The 21,460-nt window shown below is 48.7% G+C and overlaps 1 long non-coding RNA gene across 3 annotated transcripts in view; it reads right to left on the bottom strand.

Moving 5' to 3' along the window:
- LOC102118508 (uncharacterized) overlaps positions 1 to 20,820 on the bottom strand; it is a 57,610-nt gene extending 36,790 nt beyond the window's left edge. For all 3 annotated transcript variants that reach the window (XR_010585518.2, XR_012433187.1, XR_012433186.1), the window contains exon 1: positions 20,486 to 20,820. This is a non-coding gene — a long non-coding RNA (uncharacterized lncRNA). The remainder of the gene's footprint in view (positions 1 to 20,485) is intronic.
- Positions 20,821 to 21,460: the final 640 nt, after the last annotated feature.

Raw genomic sequence — 21,460 nt, 5'->3', positions numbered from 1 at the left:
CAGCACCTGGGACTGTCGGAAGACCTTAGTCAGGCGCTCCAGCAGGGGTGTGAACAAATTCGCTGCGGCTTTGGTGCACATCTCGGTGCAACCAGTCACGCTGAAGGTCATTTCAGATGCTTTCAGGCCATCCTCCCATCCTTCTCAGTGAAGCATCTGTTCAGGTCTCTTCCCGCTTTTAAGTCAGGTGGTTTGTTCTCTGTCATGAGCCGTGGGAGTCCTGTGCATTCTGGATACGAGTCCTTTGCCGGCTGCATGGTTCATAGACATCTTATCCCCATCTATCGAAAATGTGTCTCTTCAATTCCCTAGGGGTGTCTTTTATATTAGAAGTTTAATTTTGATGAGTCTTACTTACTTGTTTTCTTCCTTGATTATGGATCATGGTATCATGGTTAAGAGCTCTCGCCCTAGGTCTTGACAATTTCCATTTCTTCTACAGGTTTTGTAATTTGGTATTTTACATTCAGGGCTATGGTCCACCTTAATTTTCATACAGGAATTTCTCCGTTTTCACTCTTTTGCATACAGCTGTCCCATAATTCCAGCACCATTTGTTGAAAAGACTCAAATTCTACTGAACTGCTTTTGCGTCTTTGGGTCTGTTCTGGACTCCACTCTGTCAGCTGACCTGTGTGTCCATCCTGAGCATAATTTATGACTTTAGTGGCCGTCTCTGTGAAAAAAGTAATTCTGTCTGGAAGCAAAAACCACATTAGAAATGCTCTAAATAAGATTCTTCCTCTTTTCAGGAGAGCAAAGCCACCTCCCCAAGGTGAGGCCTCAACAGCTCCCAGGCACAACCTTAACACACAATGGGGAAGGCAATTCATTTCAAGGTAGTTACCAAGGGCCACAACGTGAGACCAGCATAGCCATGAAAACTGCAATAATTTCACAACAGAATGAAATTCATAAAGAACTGCTGAGAAGCGTGTGATAAGTTACATGAATCACTGTTCCTTAAATTCTGACGGTTGACTAGAACAGAAATAGCTTCACGGTACAGTTCAAAGAGAAGAAAGGTAGGTAGGGGTGGTTTCCACACCACACAGGGCCTGCAGGAAAGGGACACTCTTCCTCTAAACAGGAGATCCCGGGAGTGATGTGATAAACCATGGTGAGAGGCACGGAACTGTGCAAGCCGGAGTCGCGGCCTTTGCCCCACCACGGAGCCTGTGTCCATGAACGACGAGGCTCGAATGTCAGGCTGAGGCAACCGAGGCAGTTATCAGGGGACAAGAAAACGAGCGCACGGTGGAGGCAAAGGTCTGAAATTGAGCGGCAACTTCGAGTCAAGTGGGACAAACTGACTCAAAATACAAGTTTCAAAAACCACCACAGCGAGCTGTTCCTCGGCTCTGGAAAGGCTAAGTGACTAATGCCCACACTGAGCATCTGCTCCCAGAGACGACCCTGGTGACCTAAGGCTCAGCTCCTCCAAGCCCGCGCCGAACCTCATCGAGGAACTTTGCTGGTATCTTATGGTACATTGACATGTTCCCTTAAAATCTGGTATTTCATCAACAATGCAGGCGTCAGCTTTGACTCATTCACATTTCGATTAAACAAGATAATTTACACCCTGGCCATCCCAGGTAAGAGGTTTACTACAATCTTTAAACAGAGCCAGAGGCTACAGTCTGCTCCTACACAACACCATGTCTCTACAAGTTCGATGGGTTTTTACTTTCCATGTCTTCACTTGCCTAGTGCTAGAAAGCAGATTAAAAACAGAAGGAACCCAGAAACACTCTTGAATGAGGCTCAAATATCTTGCAGTCATCATCGTGATGAGATGTTTATTAAACAGAAATGTTCTCCCCTGTGGAAAGCAGCACACATCAACACACACCGATAACTGTCGCCAGCATTCCAGATCATCTTCCCTTCCATGGCCACAGTGGAGAGCAATGGACCACGCACACATGCAGACCCACAGAAAGCGGGGTGACACGGCCGATTCTTGTAGCGAGCAGACCAGGGTGCACTCAAAGTGCATCTCTTTCCAGAGGGCCGCCATGGAAAGTTACACATTTATTCCACGAGTTAATGGTGCTGCACCAAACATTTCTATAAGATTGCCTGAGCAAGCTTTTCCTTCTGCCTAAAATGTCCTGACACAAACTGAAAAAGTTCTTGGAGCTGCTAAAGACTTCAGTATCCCCTTAACTATTGTCATGCACGTCCGTGTGAAGAGACCACCAAACAGGCTTTGTGAGGGCAACATGGCTGTTTATTTCACCTGGGTGCAGGCGCGCTGAGTCTGAAAAGAGTCAGCGAAGGGAGGTAAGTGTGGGGCCATTTTATAGGATTTGGATAGGTAAAGGAAAATTACAGTCAAAGGGGGGTTCTCTGGTGGGCAGGAGTGGGGGTCACAAGGTGCTCAGTGGGGGAGCCTTTTGAGCCAGGATGAGCCAGGAAAAGGAATTTCACACACACACAAAAATCATCGCTTAAGCAAGGACCGGCCGTTTTCACTTATTTCTGGTAAAATATTATCAGTTAAGTCCAGGCAGGGCATTTGCACTTTTGTGATTCTTCAGTTACTTCAGGCCATCTGGGCGTATATACGTGCAAGTCACAGGGGACGCGATGGCTTGGCTTGGGTTCAGAGGCCTGACAACTATAGTCTTTACTTTTAAGGTGTGGGGTAAGATCATATAATCCCCAACTAAGCTCCTGATGCTGTGTGTGGCATTCAGCAACAGCACGTTCCATTCCTGGATTACATTTGACTCAAGAGTCCACAGTGAGAACGATTTCTGGTGAATGAAACACCAGGCAGGAGAGCGATTCCGCTGGGCAGCTCTTCACACACAGCCCAGGAGCTGGGGGGAAAGGAAGAGGCCCAGGCGCGTCCACCGTGCTCACGCCCCCTTGGAATGCGCCCCACTCCTAGAGACCCGGACCCAAGGGAAATCTGACCTGAAAATGGGCAAACCCTCACTTTGGCAGAGGGATAGGGACTCGAGGCCACAACTTGACCTCAGAGCAACACAAGTGCAGACACAGCACCCCAGGACACCCTCCCTACCCAAATTCAAGTAGGAAAACCAACACCCCGCCCCCTTGCGGAAACCCCCGGCTGCTGGAGCAGATGCCTGCCGGCGTGTACAGCCTCTCCCCCTCCACGTTCCGGGCTCACCAACTGTGCCTCAGCCCTGGCACTGCTCGCCACACCCACAGGTGTGCCAGGAGGGGCAGGTCCTAAGGTCTCCATTGCACCAAAGCCTGCAAGGCAAAGGGGCCGCTCCCTCCAGCAGGAGTCCAGAAGCACACACTGCACCAGCGTCACAGCGTGAGAATTCTCTCCTTGGTCTCCGAGTCTCCAGTCTGTTGCCCGCCAGGGTCTTCTGCCAACGGCAAGGCCCAAGCTGGGCGGCACATTTGGTTCTCACCATTTTCCTTGTCAAGATCAATACTGCAAACATATCCAGTTCATCCTGTCACTAAAAATCAAATAATCCGCCATCTCCATCACAGATGACGCAGTCAGGTTTCCGTTACCGGGGTGTTTTTTTTTTTTTTTTTCTTTCTATTTTGAGATGGAGTTTCTGAACGTCGCCCAGGGTGGAGTGCAGTGGCGCAATCTCGGCTCACTGCAACCTCTGCCTCCCGGGTACAAGTGATTCTCCTGCCTCAGCCTCCCAAGTAGCTGGGATTACAGGTGCCTGTCACCATGCCTGGCTAATTTTCATATTTTCAGTAGAGACGGGGTTTCACCATGTTGACCAGGCTGGTCTGGAACTGCTAACCTCAGGGGATCCATCTGCCTCCTCCTCTCAAAGTGCTGGAATTACAGGCGTAAGCCACCACGCACAACCATTACTGGTGTAATTTCTATGCCACTCTCTCACACCCACTCCTTTTTTTTTTTTTTTAAAGAACCATCTTTATGGCTATATTTTTTCCAAGAGAATCAGTTACCCATTTGAAGTACAAATAAGACATCGTGTTTAAAAACCAAAAATGCCAATTTGCACACAAGTCTCCAAATACCCAGTCGATTTGAGACTTCAAAATAAGATCAAGCTGTTGGCTGAATATAACTTCCCTTTCCATCTGTCTGCCTGTGAGTTAGACACAAGGACGAAGCCACGAGCTAGGGACATAAAGGCAGGAACCACCAAGGTAGCCCAGACTCCAAATAAAAGCTCAAAGGACCAACACAAAGGTACCACACCCTGCACGCCCTCCTCTCCTTCCTTTTCAGAATTTCCAGAGGATGAAACAGGGACCTCCTCAGACGGCAGCCTGAATGAGGTGACCGGGAAATCACATTCCACAAACAGAAATTCTCCATGTGCTTTACATCCTCTGTACTTGAAGAACTATGCCAGTCTAACAGTCGCTAGAAAACCGCATTCAAGTGTCATTTCACATTTCAAGCAAAGAAAACAGTGGTGGGGTATGAGGGAAAAACATAGTCATGTGTTCTGGGGTATTAAATAAGTTTTTTTCTGTTATAAACATATAATTTTACATTCTCAGTTTTCTGTATAATTGATATGCTGCCTAATTGGCAGACATAGTAATAAAAAGTGAATTCCAAGTGTAAGATCGGAGGACCCGTTCACATGGCTTCAGGTTCTGCTACTGTGTTTCAACTTAAGAAAATGGTTCTATGCGTTGGTAACAAGGCCTGAGAGTCTGTGCGTGAGTCTGTGTGGCTGTCATCAGGGTTCGTGTTGGCTCCGTAGCAGAGGATGTTACACTGTTACATTATCTTCTACAAAAAATCCTGAAACAATGAAGGCTAAATAGACATACACACCCTCCCAAAATAATCCAAATGTCCACCGATATGAAAAACAGATGAATTACGGTTTCCATCATGGAATATTCCTCAGCAGTGAAAACAAACTGTAGCCACAGGTGCCAACCAGGATAAAGAAAACCTTTTAAACACGTTTAAAGTGAACCGACTAGGCGGAATTCCTCGATTACAGGCATCTGCTCCAAAAGGGTACTGTTCTGAATCCTGTGATGTAGAATGATAGTTAGCAACCCTGTTTCGGGGCACATCTAGAAAAAAGCAAAATAATGACTACACAATTTTAAATTCTTTGTAAATTATAACTATTACTATGAAAATTCTAAAAATGTGAAAATCTTCCCAACTGTTATTGGACAAGCTTCAAAATAAATACCCTAGCATTGCTTGCCACACCCACAGGTGTGCCAAAATAAATGAAAATATAGCCCAAGTGAGTAGAATCGAAACCTGAAGATGTACGAGCCGTCCCTGCCTCGCTATCTATACATCGTGTAGAAATTTAAGAGCAGGTAGTGACACTGCAATGCAAGGCTCAAACCAACTGGGTATTTGGAAACTTCTATGCAAATTGGCATTTTCGGTTTTTAAACACGGTGTTATTTGTACTTCAAACAGGTAACTGGTTTGATTTCCTTGGAAAAAATATAGCCATAAACCTGGTCTAAAAAAAAAATAATACAGGAATGGGTATGAGAGAGAGTAGCTTAGAAATTTTAAAAGTATCGGCAGGGAGCAGTGGCTCATGTCTGTAATCCCAGCACTTTGAGAGGCAGGCCCCACGAGGCCTTTGAGGACAGCGGTCTCCTTTGCTGCCTTCCTGCTGGACTGACCCTACGACATTCACTGGGTTTCCACCCTTGTCTCATTCAACATCCCAAGGGTGGTCTTCATCCTCGTCTGGAGCTCAGCTCTGCCCCAATTTCCTAAATCTCTGCCTTCAGAGCCTGAAAACACCCACGCCCAGGGTCACCCTAAGTCCACGTTTACCCCAGAGAGTCCCAATTTTATGTTTTCCCAGCATGGCCTTAGTGATAATTTATCCTGTAAATTCCAACTGCCTTCACACCTCACCCTTGCTGTCTCCCAGCAGACCCCACTCAGATGCACATGCCCCAGACCCCACACCCAGGTCTGCGCATGCTGCCCTGCTCTGCCCATGTGGGGACCACCTCTCTTTCTTGAGGAATCAGCTGGCGATCATCATCTTGTGGAGGGCTGCCCTGACTTCCAACTCTCTCCAGCAAAGGCAGAATCCATCCTCGGTACTTCCCCAAAACTCAGACCAAGTATGAAGATGGCCCAGATGCTAGCTGTGCCTGGGATGCCATGGGCAGGGTCCCCAGATACTCTGCACATGGCCCGGGGCACCGCCTGAACACAGCAAGTGCTGAAGAAATAAAACTGACATGCGCTGACCTCTGATAGGGCCTCCTTCACCATCCACATCTGTCTCTCCTCTGGACAGTAAAATCCATAAGACACGGAGGGCTTGTCTCACTCATCTTCAAACTCCCAGGGTCACCCTGGCAGGTAAAGGGGACTCAAATGTCTTCTGAAGGAAGCGGCTCGTTAGCTGCCGAGTTAAAGGGCCTCTGAAATTCAGAGCTCTGCATAGGAGTCCAGCACACTTTATTATGAATGACTCCAACCACGGCAGAAGTGGCCGTGGAACCAGTGCTGACCAATACAGGGTTTGTTCACTGCTTCTCAGTTCATTATCACAACTCATGCTCACAGAGCAGCCGCGCACAGATCCTCAGATGTCTACACAGAGTGGGACGATGGCGCCAAGTCACGTGAATGTCCTCTTGCAGACTGGGAGACACCGGTCAGACACGGAGCCAGGCAGAGCACAGACCTCGCGTTAAATCGGCTCCTTGTAAACAGCACTCCCGGCCAGGCCCTTTCCTATCTGCACAGCTTCTACAAATTCAACTCTCGCACCTGACACCTAAGAATACTGCACACCCCCATGTGAACCCCCCATTTACCTCCCAAAATGACCCGGCATGACCGAGTACAAAAAATTTCAACATAAGGGAACTGGAGGGCATGTGGGGCTCTCTCGAGTCCCTGCTGCCTCCTGATGGGAAGGCCCAATGCTTCACACCCCTAGTGAAGGGCGGGTCTCTTCGGCCCCCCAGCTTTGACCTGGAGCTTAAATCAGCATTAACTAAATTTCATTTTCCAGGACCAACTTCAAAGGCCTGCAAAGCCAGAGAAGAGAGAGGAGATGGAACACGCCCTCAACCTCAGACCTGCTGCAAGCACGCACTTCTCAGATGCGTCCCAAGGTGCACAGCGTGTCCGTTGCCTGTTTCACATCCACCGACCTGCAGGTCTTCTATGTGGCATCAGCCTCCTGGGCAACGGAAACAAGAGGAATAATGGCAAGTCCCCTCTGCAGCAAAGGTGAGGCAAAGGGACCCAACGCAATGGAACTGGCCTTTTTCTGACAGTCTCAAAACAGAAGGAAAATACTGTACAGCCAACTTCCCCTCACGCAGGTTTATTTACCTGTGACTCAGAGGCCATGACAGACAACTTCAGGTTCTTACCGATTCCTATTTTCCCCATCCAGGAAGCCTTTGTTTTTAATATCGTACGAACTTGCCATTTTGTAGGCCAAAAACAGCAAATATTGGCAGTTTCCTACAGTTCAACCGAATAAAATATGATCATGGCCTTTTGTGAAACCATGAAGGAAAGGTGGATATCTCAATATGTGTTTCCAGACTGGCTTTCTTCCTGAAGCACTAACTCTGTTCACTCAGGATTTTAGACACTGAAGAATAAACGTCAATATCCCACCAAGAAAACCAAAAAAATGAAATAATTTTGCATCCACCTTGGAGCCTTTTCAGGACAAGGCAGGACACAAATTTTTAAAAAGCTGCAGTTGTCCCTCTGTATACACAGGGACATGGATTCCAGAACACCCCCCGAGTTTACCCAAATCTACGTATCCACAGGACTCCGTGACCACCCTATGGAATCGCATGTAGGAAACGTCGGCCCTCCACAAAGCCAGGTTTTTTCAGTAAAGGTTTGGTTGGAAAATATTTAACATAAGTGATCCTTCGAAGCTCAAAACCTATGTTGTTCAGGGTCAGCTGCATTTACTACTTGTGTCATATCTGAGGCCTGAAAGCCATCATTCTCGATACCTTAACGTGATGGTTAACAAACTGTTCTGATTAGAAAGAGGAAAAAGCTTATTTTTAAGCTGACAATGAGAGTGGATGCACTACGGTGAACAGAGAACAGACCTAAGCAAGCACCAAGGTCGGGGTGACTGTCTGTGCTCAGACCCACGAGGGCCTGTTCCTCCATCTCCCTCTGCTGAAAGGGATAACTGCTTGTCCCCCATGACTAAAGGGCCTTTTTTACATATTCACACGAGAAGTGCTATGAAAAGCTGAAAGGTCACAGATAACATTTTTTAAAATAAGCACTAACGTAAGCATTTAACAAGCCCATTATGATTTAAAAAGAAAAAAAATGGTATTAAGTTCTTGGGTGTGGTAACTCATGGCCGTAATCCCAGAACTTTGGGTGGCCGAGGTGGGTGCATCACCTGAGGTCAAGAGTTTAAGACTAGCCTGGCCAACATGGTGAAACCCCGTCTCTAACGAAAATACGAAAATTAGCCAGGCATGGTGGCAGACGCTTGTAGCCCCAGTTACTTGGGAGGCTGAGGGAGGAGAATCACGAACCCGGGAGGGAGAGGTTGCAATGAGCCAAGATCGTGCCATTGCACTTCAGCCTGGGCGTTGAGTGTGAAACTCCATCCCAAAAAGAAAAAAAAAGTATCAAGTTTTCCTTCCAATGAACCTATCATTCAGTCACCGAGGTATACTATAGCTAGTTATTCAGCCATGAGATACACCACAGGAGATACAGGCGAGCAGGACACAGTTCTTCCCTGAAAGAAGGCTGCACCCTCGACAGAAGGGAGGCACACACTCCGAATGGGATCGGCATAGGGAATAGATGCTGCTGCAGGTGGAACTGGCTGCACAGAGCACCCGCTCAAGTGTCTGAGAAACAAGGAGCCATTGGTGCCATCACCTTCCATACCTGAGCTGGGGCAGTGGGGAGCCTGTCATCACCACCACCACCACCCGGGACAAAGAGCCCCAGAACCACACAACGAGCTTACAAACTCACCGAGACGATGACCGAGCAATGTGCGTGGAGTGATGCGAACACGCAGACTTCAGGGCCACGCGCGGCGTTGGTTTTGTGCATCAACCTGAGCGTGCCCGGGGTGCCCAGATGGCTGGTTCTGCATTATTTCTGTGTGATATGCATGTTTGCCTCTGGACTGAGTGGAGACCCATCCTCGCCGGTGTGGGGGGCACCACCCTATCCACCCAGGGCCCCAGTAAAACAGCAAGGCGGGGAAAACTGGGTTCGCTCCACCTGTGTGGCTGATGGGCCGGTGACATCTGTCTTCTGCCGCCCGTGCTCCTGGGTCTCAGCTCCTCAGACCCGGGTGGGATCTGCACCCTCCGCTTCTCAAGTCTTCAAGCCACACCCTCCCAGGACTCTAGCTTGCAGGCTGTGGGTCCTGGGGCTTCTTGGACTCTGTAGCCCCTGCAGCAAGCCTCCCCCTGGAGACACACACACACCCGGCTGGCTGTCTCTCTGGAGAGCCCTGACTAAAAGCCGCCCCATAAGTGGTCTTCAGAGTTTCTTTCTAGCCCTAAGATCCCAGCGCCCCTCCTACAATTCTAGGCGGAAAGGTGAACGGAGACCAATGGACAGAGGTGTGTGTGAGGACACGCCAGGCAACCGCACTGGGCAGGAGGGCACTAATGCTCACTAAGCAAAGAATCAATGTTGCTTGCCACAAAAATGAGAACAGTAAAGATTTCTTCAAACAGAAATGAGTTTGTTTCATGATTTGCTCTTAATACATAAGAAAGCATAAAAGTAGGCCTATTAACAATTACGTAAGTCTTTAGAGGCCCTTGAACTACTTCTGTCCCTTTGTGTTTTTATAAAAAATAAGCCTGAGGTTAAAGAGAATAACATCACTGGCCACAGCTGGGGCCACGCGAGGACACAGCTTGGGCCACGTGAGGACACAGCTTATACCCCTGAGGTCCCTGGATGCCCCGAGTCCTTTCCTTGCTATTTATGGCAATGTGGGAGAAACCAGGAGGTCTGAGCATGGACCTGACCGTGCTCCCAGGGGCCGAGGAAAGCACCCATCTGTCCAGTCTTCCCTCCACCCCGCCGTTCCCTCCTACCCAGACTCTTGGGCTGACGCGGCTCATGCACTCAGCAGCGCCATCATTCAACGTTTAGCTTCGCATCACGAGGGCCTCTTCTGGCCTCCTCTGACCACTCCTGAACCTGCAGTCAGCACTAGTTTGCAGGACACGCGTGGACAAAGTTGATGGATCACGGCCTCCAACGAGGAAGGTGCCCAGGCAAGGAGTCGGAGAGCCGGGGATGGAGCAGCACTCACCCAGGGAGGCGAAGGCCAACAGCGGCCACCACCGAGGACCTCCCTTCCCACCCTGAGGGCAGCTCACCCAGGGAAGCGAAGCCGACACTGGCCACCACTGAGGGCCTCAAGGGCTCTCCCCACCCCGAAGGCGGCTGCGATCACATTTTCCATCGCACCAAGAGACCCCTGTATTGAGCACAAACCTTTTCAACCTTCGAATCAATAAGGAATCACAACACAGACATTCCCCCAATCCAAATGGCCAGCCCACAAAACAGACACGCAATCATACACGTTTCCTGTGGGAAAATCAGTCAGTCCTTGGGGCCTCGCGCCAGGGGTTGGGGAGCATCATGGGGAGATCCCCCAGCCCCAGCCTGACTCTTCCCTCTACAGCTCCTTTCCCTCCTCTTCCCCCCGCCCCCCCAGCCTCAGAGGCTCCTCCCTCAAATTCTTTCCCCTTGATGAAGTCATTTATGCCCAAAATACAAGGCAAAGTCATGGGGGCTCAAGAGAAAATCCATACCGTGGCCCACGTTTTAGATTCTCATAAGTTTGAGAATAACCAAGCAAGAATCTTTGGCATCTGAATGTGGTCTGAATGCATCTGAGCACACTGCCTGTCACTGGCCCGGAGTGGATCATGGGTGTCTCGGACATCTTCGCAACTCTACACCAATTATTTTGAAACACACTAGCAGAATAGAACCATGTGAATAGCTGCTTCTCAGTTAAAAGTAGGAAAAGACTCCAAAAGCTGCCCTCAAGGAACATCCTTCCCATGAGGAGTTTCTGCATCGGGCCCTTCAGGCACAGGCAAGGCCCCTGGGCCCAACTCCCTCATCCCTGAGTCATAAAGCAGCAAAGATGGTGGGGAATAAAGCAAGTGAAGGAGTCAGTCCCGCACAAAACGGGCTCCAGAAGCCACAGCCACTCTCCCAGTGTGGGAGCCAAGTTCAGAGACCTGGAAACACCAGCGTTCCCAGGGAGGAGGGCAGAACAATGCCATTTCCCCCTAGTTTAGGGAGACACCACTCCACGTCCTCTGGCCTTAATAGAAGAGACTTCACATAAATGATTTCAATGACTCCACCACACACAGAAAGTGGGCTAACGCACCCATTTAAATGCCTGGCAAAAACACATTAAATGAACACACAGATAAGCAAGGTTCTCCTGTTATCCACCAAATATTCAGAAACAAATCCAACAAGCAATCTCTTTGCAATCAAAAGACCAATTCAGAGGTGCAGATTAAAAAATAAACGTACAACTGAACCCTTAATACACCAAGAACCAAATTCCACGGAACTGTTATCACATCACCACCTCCCAGCTGAAGGAAACAGCACTGGCCACTGACCAGCTGTTCACTCGTGGGTCAGTGAACGAAAGGCAGTGCTGTCCAGGACAACGATGAGATGTTAACCTGAAAAGGGCAAAATTGCAGAGGCTGGAGGGACCTTCCAGGTAACCCGGCCCCCTCAGTGGACAGAGGACCCCCGTGGGGCCACAGAGCCCAGAACTCCAGTGTGTTCGGGGCAAGCACTCAACTGCAACCCTGATGATGTCCGAACGCCTTCTGCCCTTCTGCGTCTCTGCCCCAATAACAAGGAATCCATGAATGCTAAGGACATATAACGCATTTTACAATACATGTAGATTTTTAGCAAATTAAAGATAAACAGTGACAAACTTTGAGAATTAACCAAAATGTAGTTCAGTGAATGCCCAAACTCAAAGCTAGTCTCCAAGAGGTGATAAGCTGTGTGTGGTGCTTAACGCCTGTAAATCCCAGCAGTTGGGGTGGCTGAGGCAGGAGAATCACTTGAGCCTAGAAGGTTGGGAGTGCAGTGAGCTGGTGGGGTTGCAGTGAGCTGTCATTGTACTACTGCACCCAGCCTGAGAAACAGAGTGAGACTGTCAAAAACAAACAAACAAAAACAAATTAAAGGAGTTCAAATGAACTCGCCCATACCCTTTAAATTTTCATTTGGGTACATGGGGTGATCTAGTTCCTTTTTCCCTTGCAATACATGAATTAAATATAATCTAACAATTAAATGGGAAAATTTAATTATTTTCCCATTTCATTATTCCCTATCTCAGGGAAAAAGTTAAAATTATTCCCTATTTCAGGGAAAAAGCTAAAAATCATTTTAAACCTTCCTTCCACAAAACAGTATACTCAGTCATCTCTATCTGCTTGATCATGTGGAATTCAGCTTCACATGTCTGCAATACAGTTTTTGTTAAACAGCGTTTATGTAGACAGGCAAGAGAAAGAAACACTTGGTCTATGTAGAAGCAGCAGAAGACACGTTTTAACAGAAAAGGGAGAAGATACCACCGTGTGAATCTGGAAATTCTGTCCTCATCTTGTCCACACACACAGAAAACACCCAAACAGGTGCCTAGTGTCCAACAGGAGCACAGAAAGGACAGGGATCCCTCCAGGTGTTTAATGACCAGCCCCACTTGTCACCGCCACATAACAAAATCCGCATGGTAACTTCAGCACGTTTCATTCACGATTCCACGGAAATCAGGCTGAAGAACATACAGATGTTTTGCCCACATTTAAAAATCCAAGTGTGGGACCCATAGAAATAAAATACACTATGGGTTCACTTAACTTTTCCAAATTTTTACTTGGAGAAACCTATAAAGTTCTTGTCAGTTACATCCTTAAGTTTTTCAATAATTTTTAAATGCAAAGGTCGGGCAAGACTTGTAAAGAGGTACTCACATACGGCCCGGTGCGGTGGCTCACATCTATAATCCCAGCACTTTGGGAGGCCGAGGTGGGCAGATCACGAGGTCAGGAAACCGAGACCATCCTGGCTAACACGGTGAAACCCCGTCTCTACTAAAAATACAAACAATTAGCCAGGCATGGTGGCGGGTGCCTGTAGTCCCAGCTACGCTGGAGGCTGAGGTTGGAGAATTGCATGAACCTGGGAGGCGGAGCTTGCAGTGAGATCACACCACCGCACTCCAGCCTGGGTGACAGAGGGAAACTGTCTCAAAAAAAACAAAGGAGGTACACACATACATGCTACGTTCTTCTCTCAAAGAGACGGGCCCTTTTTTAAGATTCCAGAAGTAAATGTGGTTGTCACCCTGCTTTTGAGAGGATGGGCTGTGTTTTAATCATGAACACACTTTCCTCCATGCACCAAGGATGAACCATGGGGGCAGTGCTACCGCCGCCTCCCCGCTGGAGGCATTCGTTAGCAGGGCAGGCAGTGCCTCGTGCTGGTGGGCATCCAGCAGTAAGGGGGTCTTGCACTTCACTCCCTGGGCCCAGCCCCAGACAGAGGGGAAAGAGACACCTGTATCGTAACTCATGTATATTTATAGACACACAGAGACTCTGCAGTGCAAGGTGCAGAACTAGAAGGAATCATGGAAATAAGAGGGAAGACATTTGGTTATGACTGGCAGAGCCACCTCCAGCCTCAGCATTTCCTGCCGGAGCCCTCACTGACCAGACTCCTCCAGGGTCACTGCCACTGCCTTCCCCAGCTCATGACAGGGCAGACAGTGACAGAGCCTCAGAACAACCTCCCACTCCTTCCTCACCAGCCCAGGGGACGAGCTGTTCATGAGTGTCCCAAAGCCTGAATGCGGGAACACAGAGGTGACTGAGCAGAAAGTGGGACAGCCACAATGGCCGCGGGTGTGCAGATATTGCAGGGCACCCCAGCAGCCCTTTCCATCTTAAAGAGGACGGCCACGGGTGTGCGGATGCTCCCGCGTGACCCAGCCGTCCTTTCCACCTTATAGGGGAACGGCCACGGGTGTGCGGATATTCCCGGGTGCCCCAGAGCCCTTTTCACCTTAAGGAGATTTTCACAGTCTCATATCAGTCTCCAAACTATTCAGTGAGGTTGGAGGAGTATCACTGTGGACCAACACTGATTGGCACCAAGTAAGGGCAATTTTATAACCATGTCTCAACCATGAAACAATCAGGTCTTTGGCCATCTGATCTAAGCTTTTTCCATAACAAAGTTGGATAATTAAGTTGAACTTTGGTTTTCCAAAGCTTGTTACAGAAACCACATCTTCCTAGGTGTGGCTCTGTGGTGTCACGTGCACACATCAGTAGCCAGGCTTGCCAAGACTCACGGCACATTACACGTTCACCTGAGAAGGCTGCTCAATCACTGAGGGCTCTGGCGTGCTCTGAAATGAATTTGCCACTTCAGCCTACACTCTACTCCCTTGTTTGGTTAAAGAAACCCAAAAAGCAGAATTTGTTTTGGCCAATCGCCTGCTGACTCAACTGCAGAGGTTTTCATTAGAGTACTTTCATTGCATCATAGAAAGCAAAGTCATATAGATCAACTCATTATTACCACTCCAAAGGTTTAGTAAATCTCCAGATAATCAGGCAAATATTTTAAGAAGCTACATTAAGGTTTACAATACTCAAAATTTAAAACTACATCGGGCCGGGCGCGGTGGCTCAAGCCTGTAATCCCAGCACTTTGGGAGGCTGAGACGGGCGCATCACGAGGTCAGGAGATCGAGACCATCCTGGCTAACACGGTGAAACCCCGTCTCTACTAAAAAAAATACAAAAAAAAAAAAAACTAGCCGGGCGAGGTGGCGGGTGCCTGTAATCCCAGCTACTCGGGAGGCTGAGGCAGGAGAATGTCGTAAACCCGGGAGGCGGAGCTTGCAGTGAGCTGAGATCCGGCCACTGCACTCCAGCCTGGGCGACAGAGCAAGACTCCGTCTCAAAAACAAAAACAAACAAAAAAAAAACTACATCCATACTTGAAAAAGCCACCATTCCCGTTTTAGATGGCCAAATGCATATGAGAAAGAAAGAAACGTGCTGAGCGCATTTTTTGGGTAACCTTATGGAGAAACTGCCACTTTAAAAATGGCTCTAGTTCCTGGCTCCAGATGGGTGTGGTGGGTTGCCTCACTCAAGTTCAACTCCACCTGAAGCTGGGACACTAGAAATCCATTCCCAGACTCCAGGGCACAAGAATTCCCACTTCTGGAAACAGCCTGGAATGCAGACCTGTAGCAGAGAATTCTTTCCTGCCCACCCTAACCGTCCTCTGTGGAAGGCAACAGTCAAAGACAAGTCCACCCCCGAGGCGCAACTGCACCACAAAGAACCATTTCAAGGTGGAAGGTGATTGATTAGTGCGAACAGGCAGTTTAGCTAATCACTTATAAGGCAGAGATGGGGGGTTTGAAGGCCTGTGTCTGGCCTTGTCCTCGGTAAATGGTCATCTGCAAGTCAGCCTAAGCCACATAGGAAGGGGCTTCTTGCAGTAAAAGTGGGGGCGCAGTTGTGGGGAGGGGGAATGTATTAACCACCACTGTTTTACAGGATCACAGGGCTCAGGAAATGTTCAGTATTATCACACACCAAGGTTTTTACAGTCTGAAGAAAACTACAGTCCTAAGGTGTCAGTTCTCAAAGCCTTAAGTTCCTCCTGCTAAGATTCCCAGAGGGTCTCGACTTCTTGCACTGAACCCCAACTTGCACAGGCTCCTGCGTCTTCCTCCTGCAGCAAATGCACATGAGAAGGCTGTGGCTCTGCTGCAGTAATGATGCCATGCAGCTCTAACACCGTGGCAGAGTAATGGCTTTGGCCTGAATGTCCCCAAAACCTCATGCTGAAACCATCTCCGATGGGATACATTAAGAGGTGGGACCTTTGGGAGGTCCTGCTCTCAGGTCTGGGGTTGGTGTCCTTGTTGGGAGGTGGAGGTGCCCTCTTGCTCCTCCACCATGTGAGTCCCAACGAGATGCCTGCTGACACGCAAGAACCCGTGAGATGCTGCCGTCTGTATGCCACAGGCCCTGGGACACCAGATGTGTAGGTGCCTTGACCTTGGACTGCCTTGACCTTGGACTTTCCAGCCTCCAGAGCTGTGAGCAATAAATGTCTGTTTACAAATCACCCAATCGACAGCAGCCGGACAGAGAGACAGTAATGTTACAACATGAGTCACTTTCTCAGTGGGCCAGAGGCCTCCCCATGAGCCACCACCGTAAAGCAAGAACTCCCTGGAGGATGCAAAGGGGTTCACAAGGAATTCTACCCAGCACCAGGGTGTCTGTCCTTTCTCGTAGGAAGATAGCTGAGCCATGGCAGGAAACTACGGGGTGGGTGGGACTAGACAGTAATGTGTCACCTGCTCATCTAAGCCTCAGTCTCCTGCCTCTCATCATGACAGCGGGGGTAACCCCCTCACCTGAGCTGTTAGGGGAGGTAAGATTGCTGGGTGATTAACAATTGTTAGTTCCACAGAAATTAGGCAAAGAATCCGCCCCTACGTCTTATAAAACCAAACCAGCCCAGGAATTCCATATCACTACTAATTTGCATGGGAAAATGCTGGATTCTCATAAGTTCTGGCATGTCATTTGTATTGATAAAGTTTGCAGAGTTGTCACATACTAAGTATGTAAAACAGGAAAATAAATCATGCAATTTGGAGGTTGAAGCAGGAGAATCAATTGAGTACAGGCGGTGAAGGTTGCAGTGAGCCGAGGCCGAGCCACTGTACTCCAGTCTGGGTGACAGAACGAGATCGATCTAAAAAAAAAAAAAAAAAAAATTGCTGCTTCATGCTAGTAAAGTGGGCAGATTCTACATGCCAACTCTTATTCAAAGGTCACCTAACACTGACTCAGGAACTCTGGCCCTGATGTGCTTGAAGTTTTAATGCTAACAGTGTTAAAGACCACTCCCTCAGGAGCTCTGAACAAGTACTCCAGGTATACGCTGAACAAGACCACACACTCTCTGACCGAAATCTAACTTCACAGACCCAAACTACAGAACCACAGAAGACACTGCTTCTGTCCAACTTTGTGTTCTGCCACCGTTTGTGTCCGTTATTTCCTACAAACCATCTCATTAGAATTTAGGGCACACAAAAGGCTGATACAACAGGGTTACTTTTCAAAGGTTTGGAGGTGAAGAACAGATACAATGCATTAACTTCCTATGGCTGCTGCAACAAATTACCACAAATGCAAACCTCCTCTCAGCCCTGGAAGTCAGGAGTCCCAGGGCTGAAGTCAAGGGGTCAGTAGGTTGTATTCCTGCCTGGAGTCTCCCAATTCATAGAGGCCACCATGCAGCTTGGCTCACAGCCCCACACCCCTCTGACCACTGCCCCGGCCTCAGCCCTGCACCCCTCCAGCCCCTGCCCCACCCTTGGCCCATGCCCCTCCGGCCCCTACCCCACCCCCGCCCTCAGCCCCACAGCCCTCTGGCCTCTATCTTATCCTCAGGTCTCCTCCTCTGAGGCAGACCCTCGTACTCCCTCTCATCAATGCACATGTGAGGACGCTAGACCCCACCTGGACAACCCAGGGTCCTCCCCCATCTCACTGTCCGTTACAGTCACATCTGCAAAGCCTCTTTTGCCATGGAAACTTCATTATACTAACAATCATTTAACAAGTCCATTATAATGATGTAAAAATTGGCATTGTTTTCCTCCTAATGAACAGATCAGTCACCCATGTAACCTATAAATATTTAACTATTAAATATACAATACTGTAGGGGACAAAGATGAGGAAGATGGTTCCTCCCTGAAAGATGACTGGACCCTAGATGGAGGGATGAACATTCTGAACAGAATCAACCTAACTCAACATTTGAGTCAGAGAGGCCAAGCAGTAAGACTTTCAAAAAAGCAACCAGAAAGTGTGTACCGTGCCTGTAGTTCACAGCTGAGCCTGGCGTCATGAGCATGAGCGTTTGGACATGCATACCAGACCCAAGTTTAAGATCAAATATAAGGAGCTTTCAACTGTAGTGTTTAACTAGATCTTATTACAAAATAGCTTCTTGATTACAGTTTTTGTCCAAAAAGTTCTCTGTAATTAAAGAAATTAATTTTCCCCTAAAAAACACTTCGCCATCTATCATCCCATAAAAACTAAATGGATATATTAAAGAAAAAAGACAAATGTTTGACTTCGGGGGTTTGCCTACGACTTGGATAAGAATGATTTTCTTCTGGCCAAGCAGGGAGCAGCTGGACCAGACTGGAGGGAAGGAAAAACAAATTTCCACTCTGACCTCAGTTGGACACCAGAGTCCTCCCTGTCAGAATGTGGGTGTAGTGCTTCCAACACACCAGCCTCTGACAAAACTCAGCCCAAGGGTGTGGGAAAAGGCCGTCTACTTCTGAAAAATCTATAAAGTACAGACACATCAAAAGCTTCAGAAGACTGTAAAGTGCCAAGGAGACCACTGCACCCTTGGAGTTTACAGAAAATGGCCAGCATCACACGTGCCTGAGGTCCAGGTTCAGCTCCCAGCTGCCGCGACACCGTGAGCGCAGTCCTGGCTTCCCCTCTGATGCAGAGAGCTGGAAACTCTGCTGGCAGCACTCAGAGCTCAGAACATTCTAGATGAAAGCAACGTGTTCCTTTTAAAATGGGGAACCGGGGCAGCACAACTGAAGCTCTACGACTGTCTCAACTACTGGGTTTCGGGGTAGCATTAGGAAATCGTGAGAATCCAAACCTCAATTTCATACAGATTCCAAACTCACTGCAGGTTCCAGAGTTTCCTGAAGCATTCTTCTAATTTATCACTCAGGATTCCCTTGCCAAAGCTAATAAAGTCTAAATTCCTTACCGAAAAGCCACCATAAGCACCACCACAAATAAGATCAACTAACGCCCGCCCTTTGCACCAAACCTATAAACTGTTACTCACAGAAGACTGCGCTGGAGGCAGCTCTCAGCTGACGCCGAATCCGTGAGACTTCATTATCCCCATTTTGGATCGAGTGTGAAGACTGTCAGCAAACCAGGGCCCCAGTGTGAAGTAGAGAACAGATTCTCTGACACCTGCCTGAACATTTTCTTCCCACCTGTCTTGGATATTGAGCACCCTCAGAGCTACTGAGTCACCCACATTTGCAGGTCATTTATCCAGCCACCAGGAGAACATAATTATGCGATAAAAATGCCTTCTCAGGGCTTTGTCATACTCAACAACGCAGCTCAGAAGGCTTGTGTAAGCCCAAGAAAGGGGGAAGCGTCCTCCAAATAGACAAAGACCAAGGAAAACCGTGCAGCGACTCTCTCAAGAAAGCAGAAACAGAGCCTGCTGTAGCCTTTCAGGCCATGCTGGCCACAGCCCTGCGTTAGGTGGCACCATTTCCACACATGCAGCCTGCTGGGCCCATTTGAAAGGTCCCGATTGCGAGACACTCACCCCCACTTCCAGTTTCTGCAAGACCCGCTGCAGCCCCACTCCACCGCGGGGGCCGACTGTTCAAGTTTTCCCGGTGAGACCCCTCAGAGCCTGCACAGCGTCTGAGACTGGGAAGCACCAAGGATCCAGAAACGCACAAACCCGTTCTCCTCATGCTGCTTTCTGGGTTCCAAGTTGTCTTAAGAACGAGTCCGGGCGGATCACAAGGTCAGGAGATCGAGACCACAGTGAAACCCCGTCTCTACTAAAAATACAAAAAATTAGCCGGGCGCGGTGGCGGGCGCCTGTAGTCCCAGCTACTCAGGAGGCTGAGGCAGGAGAATGGCGGGAACCTGGGAGGCGGAGCTTGCAGTGAGCCGAGATCGCGCCACTGCACTCCAGCCTGGGCAACAGCGTGAGACTCCGTCTCAAAAAAAAAAAAAAAAAAAAAAAAAAAAAAAAAAAAAAGAACGAGTCCTGCATAAACCCCGGGCTGGGGAGCCAGCCACAGCCCAGCAGCACCCAGCTCATGTGCTCCACCCACCCCACAGAGGACCACGGAGGCCCCAGCACACTCTGTCCGCGGGGCAAGACACCAGAAACAGCCACAGTTCAGTGTTCTGCCACCCACCCCGCTGCCCTAATTACCTGCTGTGATCTGAATTCTCATTGGTTGGGTAGGTGATCCCACAGCTCTGCTGCCCTAATTACCTGCTGTGATCTGAAATTGCATTGGTTGGGAAGGGGATCTCACTGCTCAAGCACTCCCTGCTGCCTCCTTGCAAACAACATAAAAAATCCAAAACCTCTCTGAACGTTTACTATAACCTCAAAACAAGACCCATCACCAGACCAGGGAAGATACACACGCACATCTGACAGCTGGTGGGCGTCAGTGACCGACGCCACGGCTTCCGTGTGGCGTGTGAAGCGGGAGGCCTGTCACAGTGACTCAGGCTGGGGTCTGAATAGGGGTCTTCCAAGCAACTAGGCAACCAGGACGCACACCCCAAAACCCAAGTCCCCGCACTCATGTACCTGGCAGAAATGCTGCGTGGCCATTGACACCAGTTGTGCACCAAGACCGATCTGTGTCCTGTGGCCCTCACAACGTCTGTACACGTCTGGGCCCAGCACAGGCACGCATGGCACCCTGCTCGCCTCCAGTGGGGCTCTCTCCTACCAAGGGGGATGGTCCTGAAGTCCGTTGAGATTTCCAAAGCTCTACAAAGTCGTCCTTCCTCCTGCTTGTTCAGAAGACCTAAAGCCCTGAAGACACCAGTGAGAATTGACCTAGCCTCTTAAGGCAGCTCAAACACCTAAACAGAGGAACGCTGGACCTCTCTGCCCTCGGGAGCAGCCAATAACCCACTGGGCTAAGCAGAAGGCACAGATGTCACATCCAGAAGCCAGTGGCGCTCACATTTACATTCCAAGAGCCACCCTTGTGAGTCCCTCCAAGGCTTCCAAGTCCCACTTGATTGTTTTCATCGTATCTCTATAACATCAGAGACATTATATCTCATGGTATCTATGAGATCCTCTCTACTTTTATGAGCATATATGCTCCCTGACTTACCATGGGATGAAACTGTTCCAATAAACCCAGCGTAAGCTGAAAATATCCTAAATAGAAAGTGCATTTGACATAATAGTTTCAACTTACAATGGGTTCATTCAGAGGCAGCCCATCTCGGGCCGAACAATGCACTGAGTGTGACTAGTTCACACCATCACAAGGTTGGGAAAAAAAATCACAAACGTAACCATTATGAGCCAGGGACCATCTGTATTGTGGTTCCTGTCTTTAGAGACAACAGAAACCTCTTCTTAGACAAGAATCACAATTTATAATCCTCAAAATGTTAAACTTAGTTTAACAATCTACAGATTCAAACAAAGCCAAAGTAGGCCCACAAGACCGTTTGTGCCATTCGCTAAGACACACGACTCTGTAATAACCCTCACCACAGCCCCTCAGGGTGAGTCCCAGAGGTGGGTGAGGCTTGTAGC

This window comes from Macaca fascicularis, chromosome 3 (assembly GCF_037993035.2).
Source record: "Macaca fascicularis isolate 582-1 chromosome 3, T2T-MFA8v1.1".
In the NCBI taxonomy this organism is placed as follows: domain Eukaryota; kingdom Metazoa; phylum Chordata; class Mammalia; order Primates; family Cercopithecidae; genus Macaca; species Macaca fascicularis.
The sequence above is the reverse complement of the archived record's forward strand: the minus strand, read 5'-3'. Positions and strand labels throughout refer to the sequence as shown.